At 41.3% G+C, this 13,529-nt stretch overlaps 1 protein-coding gene across 4 annotated transcripts in view; it reads left to right on the forward strand.

Annotated features, from left to right (window-relative positions):
• LOC147030281 (homeobox protein Hox-D3-like) overlaps nucleotides 1-13,529 on the forward strand; it is an 80,632-nt gene that overhangs the window by 17,842 nt on the left and 49,261 nt on the right. For 2 of the 4 annotated variants that reach the window (XM_085874175.1, XM_085874176.1), the window contains exon 2: nucleotides 11,432-11,489. The gene's annotated coding sequence lies outside the window, so the exon portion shown is untranslated. Of the gene's footprint in view, nucleotides 1-11,051; nucleotides 11,490-11,810; nucleotides 12,066-13,529 lie in introns of those variants that run through there. The other 2 variants (XM_085874177.1, XM_085874178.1) reach the window with 2 other exon arrangements.

Below are 13,529 nucleotides of genomic sequence, written 5' to 3' on the forward strand. Positions count from 1 at the left end.
CATTTCCAGTTGGTGCGTGCCGACTTTGACAGGTTAATTAGTTTGGGAATTACCTCCCAGTCTCTTTAGGTTCCAACAATGCTGGATCAACGGAAGGAAAAGACAAGCATGGACAGGTTGAAATGCCAACAAGGAATTTATTAATAAGGGAAATTAATAAACTGAAGAACATATTATTTCCTTGTGGTGTAAATAGATGAATTCAAATCAATCAAAATAATCTCAAACAAATAAAGAATAAAACGGGCATGGATAGAAAAATATACAAAGAGGAGATACTTATCACTGTGCCTTACTTAACAATTAAACACGAGACAAAGGTACCCTGCAGATCATTCAGGTGGGAAAGAAATCCGGTCTCGGCTTTTCAAGGTAGAAGTCATCGTGCGTCCAATAAAATGTCCAAAAATGTGTGAGCATGCCTTGGTCCACTGCCAGCACCCTGCCTCGCTGTACACCCACCCGCAAACAGGTTTGAACACCAATCGAGGTCACGTCGTCACTCCCAGGAACCAGGGATGCCAAGAATCAGGTACGTCAAGAGCAGGTACTGAGCAGAACCAGCAGGAATGGTCCAATCGTCACCAACTGTCAGGAGCTATTAGGAGCCGTAACCAATGGGGAGTTGTCAGCAATGGTTAGGAACCATAAGAAGCTGTAAGCAACAGTCTGGAACTGTAACGAGGTGTCGGCAACGGTCAGGAACTGTAAGGAGCTGTCAGCAACGATCAGGAACCATAAGGAGCTGTCAGCAATGGTCAGGAACTGTCACCAACTGTCAGGACGACAGTCCTCCCATCCTTTTTATAGGTGACCAGTGTGGGCGGAGCCTCAAGCATACTTCAGCCAAATCCAGCTTGCCTATTGGAGCATCATTGCATGTGACCTCCACCCATCAATCTCACGATCATCCCTTCCTTAGCAGAGAGAGAGGCAATCCCCAAATACAGGCCTGGTGCTGAGCGAAATTCAGCTGGAATTGCTGAGCAATAACGTGGGGGCACTCACAACACATCAACGGCACCCATTGCCTCCCCGTTTGGCCCGACAAGAGAATGAGCCAACCAGCGTCCGTGGCGCTGCCGAACGGGGTGTCGAGCATCAATGGAAAAAGGTGGATGTCAACATCGGTGAGAGGTGGGTGTTGAACTTCAATCGAAGAGAGGTGGGTGAGGTAAATGATCCAACAGCTGTATTTGACCGTCACAATGAATGAAATGTGAAAAACCCGTGGCGTGTTTAATCAAATATCCTGCAAGTCAATGCGTCATGATGGAAAGGAGTAGAATAAGTCGCCGCTGGGCTAACGGCTATCAGTAGCATGCATGAACATGTCGCAAAGAGGAAAATGCAATCCCATAAGAAAGGGAATCTGTTCTATACCTTTCTCCATTGCATCAAAGAGATAGAATCCCACCAGACAAAGGGGATGGGTCTATCCTGGACATGCCTTTATGGAAATAACTGTCTGAGGACCTGAATGTTGTATGCATTAGTCGGATCCGATTCTGAAATCCAAAACAATGTATGTATGTATGTATGTATGTATGTATGTATGTATGTATGTATGTATGTATGTATGTATGTATGTATGTATGTATATATATATATATATATGTATATATATATATATATATATATATATATATATATAATAATATTTCCAGTCTTTGCTGTATATTTTCTGATACAATTCAGTTTATAATGCAGGAAATATATGACAAATATGCATTTCACTGTAAGAAATGTACCAAGTCTTCCTGATATCCATTTATTCTCCAGGAAATAGTGAGAACGATTCAAACGTTTTGCTACTGGAGGAAAGAACACCGGACATCAAACAAACACAATGAATATCTACAAAAAAATCCCCATTCCATACGCACAAACAGACTCACAGTCTATGACGCTTTGTTCTTCGCCTTTTTCGTTTATCTATTATTTGCACCATGCATTGAATACACGAAGAACAATGCTAGAATGTTTGATTCCAATCTATAGACGAAACACGAGTTCTAACGTTTAAACGCAGCTTACATAAAGACAATGGAGAAACGGATTTCTCGTGCTCTGAATACGTGCTCACGAGTCAACGAATAATAGAAGATCCTTATCTATCTAATCACTTAACAGCCCATTCACACCTCAGGAGATAGCCCAGGTAGATTGACAGGACAGGAAATACCATTGACTGCGCCTCAAAAGGACGCAGCTCAGTTCACCTGATAATGACCCTGACAATACCGGATTCAACGAGATACAAAGGGTCAGGCGAGGACTTATGCAGGCATGATCTGTTCTCCTGCACAGAACGCATGTGGTCATGCAGACTGGCATGGCACAGGCTGAAGCACGTATCGGGGTGGAAGAGGAGAGGATGGCAATGAGGAGGTGGCGTTCGCATCTCTCCAAATGGTCCTTCTCGTGGGGAGTGCCGAAGCAGAGAGAGGGATGTTGTCTTCATGAAAAATCAAGTTAACAGTCACGCGCCTACACTGCCTTTATTTACTACCTCTGAGATCGCCTTCATGCATGGCGGGTCCCATCATTGGCTGCCCTCTGTCATCTCTCGGACCGTCCCACCCAATGGGGTGGCCTTTGTCAAAGTGTTTCACCCTCAACCAGAGTTCCACAGCTTACTTTGCTGACATGGCCTGCTATCTTTGGCCACACAGTCCATGCAACTTAATTTTAAGTGCCACTGGTGTAAAATGCCACAAGTCCTCCACCTGGCCTTGTATGTACAGGAGGTTTTACACGATACAACCTTACCCTATTCTGCTCTATAAAGGTTGGTCACTGTTCCCTCAGTGCACATTTTACCAATCGACTTACCTTTGACAGAAACTGAAGATAAGACATTCTCGCAGACTCAATCACATGGTCCATACTATTCTGAGGACAAATATCTATGGATTCCCTCTACCCTTCCACATAACAATATTCAAAAGCAAATGTCAGCCCATGGGGCATCGTTCTTGCTCATGGGAGCGTGATGTGAACAAAAACAATGACACGTCACTTGATCTTGCACAGGCACGATCGTTCCCCAATGCAGCAGGTATTTCTAGGTTTGTGGCAGTATGATTAGAGAAGTGTCTGGACAGTGGCGGGAAGTAGTAAACATTTATCGTTTATGGATGTCTTATACAGAAGTAAAGGCCCTGTCACACCTTGACGTTTTAGCCAGCGTATGCCGACGTATGAAAAATTTGGCCAATATGCTGGCACACGTCGAATACGTTATGGGTAAGTTTTGTATACGTTAAGAGCACGCTGAAGCACGCTGGCATACGTCGTAGTACGTCGAGCTCGTCGACAAATTTTAAGCATGCTCAAAATTTTTCGAGTATGCCAGCGTATGACTCACACATTCCGCATACGCTGGCCGTAAGTTGTAGGCACGTTATGTGATCGTTGACACGTCGACACACGTTACTTGTAAGTTACTCATAAGTCGAAACACGTCGAGGTAATGTTTAGCGTACCCGAAACTTATTTCTAACCTACGAGTAACGTGCTTTGAACCAATGTGTAACGTATCTCCAACGCATATTGACATCTTCCGGCCGATGACAGAACTTACTGAACGTGTTTCTAACTTACAGCTACCGTATAATGGCGTATTGGCAGCGTTTAGGGGAATTGGTATATAAAAATGGGCTTCACAGGAGGAACCCGTCAGTGTTCCAGACTCCATGGTTTAAAAAAAAAAAAAAAAATTTCTTCGGCATGACGATGTTGACACTTCGATTTCTAGTGCAGTTTGATTTAAATCGTTGAGCGGCAGCCTATTAATAGGCTACGCCACGTGATAGTTGGCGATACGCTGCCGCGCTATGCATAAGTTAGACTATCGTTGGGCATAGGTTGTGAACGCCGACAAAACGCGAAACATTCGTTGGTATAAGTTATCTATAAGTTATCGAAATGTTCTGTGTATGTTACTAATACGTTATGCATACGTCCAACTCGTTATGAATATGCCCAAACCTGAAAAAAAAACATCAAAAGTTCAGCGTACGCCAGCGTTTTTTACATTTTGATACGTTCTCATACGCTGGCTAAAATGTCAAGTTGTGACAGGGCCCTAAGTGTTGCAGTACATTTACATCTGGTATTACATGTCTACATATACAATCAGACCTCTGCACAAGGCACGATGGCAACAACTAACCCTGTGATAATGATCATTATTGCTGGAAAACCTTGATATAAAGATTGCTTTGTCCGAGAAATTTGAACGCAAACATAAGGCTCGATGTTAGATATCGTCAAAATACAGAGACATTGCCAAAAACACACATTGATGAATCACCCTGCCTGAGAAACTTCAGGATTTACAAGGAGTGGAAAAGCAGGAGGCCATTAGACCAATCAAGCCTGCACAATCATGTCAACATCTTAGTACACCCCCCACCCAAACCTTTCCCATTACTGAAAACTGTGCACTGACTTGACTGTAACTATTACTGACTCTACTCTACTGCTACTGACTTTGTCGACTTAGAATCATAAACTTCTCCTCTTCACATTGCCTTACAACCCTGTAGAATATAAACAATGGTTTTATTGCATAATTTTTGACATTCCAATAAATAAAGCTAATATTTATGTCTGCACATAAGATGCATCCACAGTATCCATTTGCAGTTTGCAAGCGTGAGCAACTAGAAAATCATCAAAATGCAGATGACATTACCAAAAGTAATTGTAAAGGACTTAAAAAGAAAACAATCATTTTATTATTCACTGCATATCTGCATCCCCTGGTGGCAAAATACACCACCCAAGGGTGCCGCCGAGGAAGAGGCATGGAGACTCAGCTGGGCAAGGCAGGCTTTGAACCTCTCAGCGAGAACAGAACAAGTTTGTCTGTGACTTCAGCGAGAACACAAAACGGATTTATTTTTATGAATTGGAATTTACGTTTTTTGGAAATGGAAAAATCACTGGCTCTACAATTAACAGTATTTTAATAGGCTGCTGCACAGTATAGTCAATTTATGCTTCACAGCAGCATTTTGTCAACTCAGTAAGGCATTCCAAATTCATCATCTATTAAAAGCATGCAAAGTGTATTTCAGCATTGGTTTGAGTGTGTGGTTAAGGGGATATATCTGCATTGGTTTGCATGTGCATTTCAATGTGTATTTCAGCATATGCCTGGTGTTGGCTTAATGGTTAGTGTGGTGAGCTTGGGATCCTCAGATCCTGAGTTCAAATCCCATTCAGCTGTTAAATTTATACAAGGTGGGGTTGACTACCTATCATCCTTCTGCGGTTGGCAAAATGAGTGCCAGCTTGCTAGTAGCCCGTGTTGGAGTGATGACCTGTCCAGTATTGTACTCAATAGACAAGGAGACTGCTTAGGCAGCACCAATACTCTGTACAGATATGGTCCCAATGGGTGGATGGATTTCAGCATGTGTTAGAGTATGTTTGAGTGTCTCAGTATGTATTTTAGCATTGTTTTGAGCGTGTATTTCAGTGTTGGTACGTTTGAGTTATTTCAGCATGTGGTAATGGGTTTGAGGGTTTCTTTCATTATGCACTTCAGCGTTGGTTTGTGTGCATTTCACGATGTATTTCAGCGTAGGTTTGAGTGTATTTTAGCGTGCGTTAGTGGTGACAGTTTTTAGCTGTGTCGGGATTCAAACTAAGGTTAGGCAGCTTAAAGGTGAATGTGCTTCCCGTCAGTATACACACACATATATATATATATATATATATATATATATATATATATATATATATATATATATATATATATATATATATACATATACACACACACACACACACACACACACACACACACACACACACACACACACATATATATATACACATTCAATAATATAATATTATCATCCATCTTCTATATATTACTAAAACTCTCATCTTGTATATATGTATGCATGTATGTTCCCGAAATACAGCCAAAACGGTCCACGATAGCGCAAAAATTTTAGTGCCACCTCACTCACCATTCTCCTGCGGTGTGCAGTATTAAGTTTCGTTAAAATCGGGGAACGAAAAAATTATTAAAAAATCAATTCCCGATTGAGTCAAGTACTCTTTGGAAGAATATGATCAATGCAAACAACCTCAGCGGTATAGTTCACTGGAGCTATCTTTCTTCTTTTTAATCAACCAGTCACAACAGTAACCCAACAGGTTCATGGGTCATCTGGTATATATATATATATATATATATATATATATATATATATATATATATATATATATATATATATATATATATATATATATATATATATATATATATATATATATATATATATATATATATATATATATATATATATATATATATATATATATATATATATATATATATATTCTACTAGATAAATGGCAGTCCTTCTGTCTGTCCATGTTTTTTTTTGTAACGAATAAGCTCCTAGACCAGTGAACCGATCTTGAAATTTTACACATATATAGAACTAACATTCAGCTCCAGGATGCGCTAAGTGGCTCTCCATAAAAATGAAAAAAAATATATATATACACTAAAAAAAAAAAAAGCCTTTCGAATAGTGCGCCGGCGTATTAATCGTAACAAAAGGATTCATGGTTAAAAACGCTAGGGTTTTTTGAAATACAAAAATGTTCGTATTCGTTGACTTTTTAAACGTACACATTCTCCTCCTGCTATTTGAATTCTTGAACTGCACGCGCACGGCAACAGCTCACTGCTGATAGATCTGCTCATGAAAGAGCCAGGCAAGCGGAGTCAGCTGCAGAGCGAGAGCGACATCTTACTGTTGATAAATCTGCTCATAAACGAGCCAGGCAAGCAGAGTCGGCTGCATAGAGAGAGCATCGCCCAACTGCAAATAGAGCGTCACACCAACGGGCGGCGAGAGAAGCACAAAACTCGCGTTCCAGCTTTCTAGGTCCGGGTTTTGGCAGGACATCAAGGACAGTTGCCACTGCTGCTAGAAACATTGAGTGGCTCAAGGCCACCTTCAACTATGACCTCTCTGAGGATTACGGCAGCATGAGAAATGAGGAAAGCCTTCCTTCCATAAATCTGAGGAATAAAAGAAGCCTTCCTAATTTTCTCCATACAACTAATGCCTCAGTCTAACTAGCGTGAGGAAAATAGGGCAAATTTCCCAGGTATTACCGAGTACTTCAGCTAGAATATATATATATATATATATATATATATATATATATATATATATATATATATATATATATATATATATATATATATATATATATATATATATATATATATATATATATATATATAGTTGGTGGGGTCGCTGGTTGTTCTGGTTGCCTAGTTCAAATCCAATAAGTCCACTCAACACAACCGTAACAGTCAACCATTTTGGAGACCTCTCTGCTATACGGATCATGCGTCCAATGCTGCGATACCCTGCATATTGGAGGGACTGAATCAGTTCACCATTATGCCAATTAGCACAACTGTCTCGTAAACAATTAGGCAGAGTGAGCCTGAGATGGCACTGTTTAGGTGTGGGGGTTTAATTCCACAATGAATTACTCCCTCAACAGGCCTTTCTTAATCACCAATGAGGACCATGGCAACCAGGATTCACTCCAAGACCAGGTATATTTATTACAAGAGCAATAATGGTCACAGGGAAGGGAAAACAAGGAGAAAGCAAACAATATGTTAAATGGCAATAATAAACCCCTTACCCACTACCGAACATACGTGCCCAGTGAAACCAACAAACGATCGGAATGCCTTAAATGACTAGTCATTTGGGCCCTCAGGCACACCACAGGAGATAGACCAAAGAGGCGACAAGATGGAAATACCACAAGCTGTGTCTGAAGAGGCACAGCTGGCACAGATTCAGGGTAGCAATAAGACAGTCACAGCAGAGCGACTGCTCAGTGCAAGAGCCCACAATGAGGTGTGAGAAGAGAGGCGTCGTTGGCTGGATGGAAGGTGCGGTGTCGCACCACAGCTCTGTAGATCGCTCACAGTCTCTTCGCTGTCGGACCCAGCCATCTGCTATGTCATCCCATGCTGCATGAACTTTTACCACCTCAGGCACATACGTCATTGATGACGTGCTCACCATTGGACCAAAGGCCCGTTTGATGGGTGGAGGACCATCCATCTCCCACTTGTCACCTGGGCATCCCCACCTCTCTCAGACACGAGTGAAGCCGTTTTCGCGCATAAACTGCGGGCTGATAGCCTACCCAAACACTAAAAAGGACATTTAAGACAGATTTAGAATGTAGAAAATTAAATAAAAGGTTTAAAGGGATGGTGCTTTTTAGACAGACTCTGGGATAGGTGGACATCCTCTATCTTGACATATGGAGAGCAACGGATTTCCAAATATCACGATTAATTACCTCACGCTTACTCTAGACATTCTTTACGGTCATAGTAAATATCCTCAGAGTTATTTCCAGTTTAATATTATTTTACATGATCCATCTTTGTTTTTTGTTTGTTTGTTTTTTGAGCATGTGATTGTGTTTGTGTGTGTGAGTTGAAGCATTGGTTAGATTGTTAGAACATGCATTTGTGTGTGCTTCTGTTTGTATTTCAGCATTGGTTTGAGCGTTTTTCTGCATGAATTTCAACACATGTTAGAGTGTGCTTGAATGCGTTTGAGTGTGTATTTCAAGGTGTGTTTGAGTGTGTGTTTTAGTATTATTTCGGTGTTGGTTTGTGTGTATACCATTGTGTGTTCAAGTGTTTGAGCATGTTTCAGTGTGCATTTCAGTATTTCTTTCATGTTTTTGTGTATACATCTGTGTGTTTGAGTGTGTCGGAATGTACATTTCAGTGGAAATATTTTGATTTGTATTTAACTGTGGAGGAATGCGTATTCCATCGTCATTATGTGCGGAGCATTGGAAGCGTGTCCAATTCATAGCAACGTGTTTTTAAAAGAAATTTTGCAATATAAAAGTATTTCTAATTACCATAGTAAGAAAAAAAAATATCGAAATGGATTTTAAAATTCATATGTACACCTCGTTACACTTTTTGGCATGTCTTGGACTATTCCATATGTTTGACATAACTTTTTGAATGCCCTCGTGTGACTAAAATGATGTGCAGGAGTGATGTCTGAAGTTAGTGCTGAAATGATATGTAGCGGAGCTGAATACATATCTTGGAGGCGTTGCTCATTTTGACAGAATAAATGATGAACAATTTGAAATTATTTCACCATTAAATCCCGCTCTGCTTTACTTTATTGATGAATAGCCTGTCACCATAACCGACACTTTCAAAAACCACTATTCACAGCCTTTAACCACAGCATGCACCCTGTGGGTAAACCCTGCCAATGGTGGCTTTCAAAAGTTTACACGTAAGAATCAATTGTAACGCTGTAACATTGTTTTCACAACGCACAAGTTGAGTGTTAATATCACAAACCTTAAAGTTATAACAATTGGTGTGCTTACCTGTCCCACTTAATATGGAGAGTTTGTTGAAGGTTACTTTGGTTAGTTCATGTGTTCGTCACTTTGTTAGCTCGTTAGTACATTCGTTAATTAGCTAATCCATTCTAGATCGTTAGTTCATCCGTTCGCTCACAGTGCCATTGTAAGGAGGAGCAGAGATATCGCCATTTCACTCGGTCTTGAATCAACCTCGGTGGGTATGCATCACGTTAGGCAACATCCGCTGTGTCCACATATCCAGTGTGGCAGAGCGATGGTCTGTTGCACTCTTCTTCGTACCGGGTCCACTCTGAGGCACTTCCTTGGTAGTCAGCAAGACGGCTACTTTATGAACCTTTAAATATACCATCAACCATACAATGGCTGCACATCATTTCCTGACGCGTTGATATATTACGTAATCAGGTGGTTTATCTATCATAACCCAACCCGATAAGCAACTAAAATATTTCCACATTGATAGCTTGTAATTTTTTTTGTCAAATACATCCTTTCGACACACTTTTATAAAGAACGTGTGAAAGGAATTATCTCGCGTTTGGAAAATAATTCCACAACTGTACACGAGATTAGATAGAACTATTCATTACATGACACAGCACAGACACCTTACAATTCAACATGAAGTGCCATTTAAATAATGCTATGATGTTATAATGAACACCAAACTCTTGCTTACATTGTAGAGAGCAAAATTAACTTCAGTTGATACAATAAAGTCTTCTTCTTTTTCGTATGTAGCACAAGGCTGCGGGATAGCATCATTGGCTGAGAACACGGCTGGACCGCTGATGCAATGCCCTCTGTAGGTTTGAGCAGGAATTTGGAAATTGGTCAGGGTGCCGGCAATAGCTCAGCTACTGTTTGCAAAGGACGCCGTGGGGTCTTTAACGTCCACAAACCAATGCGAGCAGATGGGACACCCAGTTTAAAGTCCATTCGAGAGTCGTCACACACATTGATGAATCACCCTGCCTGTGAAACACCAGGATGACATCTAGTTTATAGATGGGTCGGGATTCGAACACAGGCTGGAGAGCTTGGATGTGAGTGTTCATAACTCGAGGCCATCCTATCAGCCTAACACAATATAGTAAAAATGAAGTATGATAAAGAAAACGCACCTTTTGACAATAAACATAGACCACAAAGTTACATGTCAAACAACTTACAATGGGTGGAGTAAAAAAATAATTAAAAAGCACTTGCACAGTAAAGTAAAAAAATAATTTACATGGTGAATTTTTTTTTCTAAAAGTATTTAAGTGTATCACACCTGCTTGTTCCATGTGCAGTAAGGTAATATGACACAATATATACACTAACATGTATACACCAGATACAGTAACGTACATGCATCATAAGATTAACATGTACCAAGTATGTTAAGAGCAAATAACACCGCATATGTTCCCTATAAATTTGACGAAGATATATTTTGATATTTACCATGATTTACATTTGTGTGTGTGCATATATATATATATATATATATATATATATATATATATATATATATATATATATATATATATATATTATATATATATACACACACACACACACACACACACACACACACACACACACACACACACACACACACACACACACACACACACACACACACACACACACACACACACACACACACGAAGGGGGGCAGAATGTACGTACCTTGTACATTTTAATATACATCCTAAATTGACGAAAATATAGCATACAGCGATGTGTGTAGCATATACATGTACAACACACTGCAATCAGATAAATATATCACATATCATGACGTATATACTATACACAGTAACATACATACAACCACATAGTGACCTAATCTAGACCCTGTATAGTGACGTACATATAACGCACACAGTAACATTCATATATCGTGGACATATGATTCATATACTTACGTATAGAGTATGCATTGTAAAAAGGTGTTTTTTTTTTTTAATTTGCAATTGTTTGCCATTTGCAGTTGCTGAACGTTACGTCATTGCTCAACGTGACAAGATTCATTCTGAACCCGAGTCCAGGTGAGGATTGCCCATTTGCACGAGTGCTCATATATATATATATATATATATATATATATATATATATATATATATATATATATATATATATATATATATATATATATATATATATATATATATATATATATATATATATATATATATATATATATATATATATGGTGGGAAACTGGGTGTGCACTGGGGTTCGGTGTCCCTACTCGGTTCGGTGGGGAGCAGAGTCCCGACAGCTCGTTTACTCCAACACGTGCTCAGACCTGCATTGTAGACCATTCCAAAACACCCTAAACAGCCCTTGGAGATTGTTCCTTTCCGCAGATTGGCCATTCCGTGGGACATGTACCGTGTACACGTGGTTTCTCTCAGCCACCGATATCTGGAATTCCCGGCGCGTTTGCATCCCGTCGCTCCACATTGACGTCACCGGGAACGCCGGCTCCACTCGGAGGTTCACGTCGTCAGCTTTGATTCTCCCTGCACCGCCGAGAAGCTCAGTGACTGAGCCAGGCAAACGCTCCTCCTGGGTTCACCAAGACCCGCCAGCATCCTGCAGTTACTAGCGCCGTGCAACAAGTGAGTGCTGTGTTGCGCTCTGCGTCAATTCATATAAAGACCCCCAGCCTGCGAGGGTGGCCTCCAAAAGTGCCTACTACTGGAATACCTTCTGCTAACCTTCCTCCCACGCTCGCAACCGACCTTTTAGACTCATGTTTATTGCGGCACTTTCTTTTACAGTCACCCCTCGATCCCCCACCACCACTCTGCTCAACCTAATAGCCCACCGACTGCGAGATAAATCCCATACATTTGGCGCCATTTATCTCAGGTCTATATTAGATAAATATAGTCTTTAAAAGTCCTCAGGCTTCTTGTCGAGATGTGTTGAATGAAGCACTCAAACCACTGTTTGCCTGAGCAACGTTTCCTTTTGACGCAAGCGAGGCCTGAAGACAGTCTGGTGACTGTACGAAACGTAACTTTTAATGGCGTCCATGGCAACTTATGATTGTAAAAACGCAAATAACTTTACACGCGCAAACGCTATTTATTTTCACAGTTCCAGGCATCGCATTCGCTTTGACAGCAAAACGAAGTAAGATAAATGGGAGAGGCAGGAGAGAGCGTTGAGGGGGACGTTTGGGGGGGAGGGGGGGTGCGCCGAAAGAAGCGACGAACACAAACCCGAAGCGGTTTGCCGAGCAATGCGCTCCACCGGGGACTGCACATCACACAAGTAGAAACTTTTGAAGTTGTTATGCAATCAGAAAGTCGAAAGAAAGTTTTAATTGGGCAATTGTGTGGACGAATTAGAAGTGCATTTTCATCCTCTCGTCTCATGTCAAACCGCCATGAGAATTCTTCCTCTGGGATGAAAAAATACTCAACATACGACGTCACCGCAACTGCCACGTAAACACATGTAGAAACGGTTGGTAATTGTGTACAGGTGGGCATGAACAAAGACGGATGGTTTATTCCCAATTACATTACGGACAGTCTTCCCAAACGCACCGGCACGTCGTTTGCCGAGGGCACATTGTAAACGATACGTGTGTGTCCGTGCAGACTTTAACCTCCAAGGCGTAACCGTCTGTTAATCTGGAACCCCCGGCAATCCTAAGGGCCTTTTAATAAGAGCATTCCTCTGGAACTGTCGAGCGGGAACAGGAACCGTGCCGAGGTAAGGCCGAGGAAGCGCAGGGCGCGCGAGCCGCTCAATGGGGGCAAGGTTTGCGCGAACGCGCGCGCGCCACTCCCGTGATTTATGGCGCTGTGACTGCAGCGCGGTTCAGACAGAGTTCACGGCACAGTCCCAGATCTGCTCCAAATACGCCGCGGATAGGCCCATTTATATTCCTTCACATTTGTGTTTCATTGCAGCGGCTAAAGACGGACAGAAATAAAATCGCGCCACGCGTCACAGCTATGAGCTATAGGAAGGGACGGGTGCGCACGTTTGCAGGGAGGGGTACGGCGAGCCGTGTGCGAAGTGAAACAGCGATTGCACGAAGGCGCGGACATCGCACTTAACGCTCG

The sequence above is a fragment of the Eptatretus burgeri genome, chromosome 3 (assembly GCF_056783735.1).
Source record: "Eptatretus burgeri isolate ZD-2024b chromosome 3, Ebu_testis_v1, whole genome shotgun sequence".
Classification (NCBI taxonomy): Eukaryota; Metazoa; Chordata; class Myxini; order Myxiniformes; family Myxinidae; genus Eptatretus; species Eptatretus burgeri.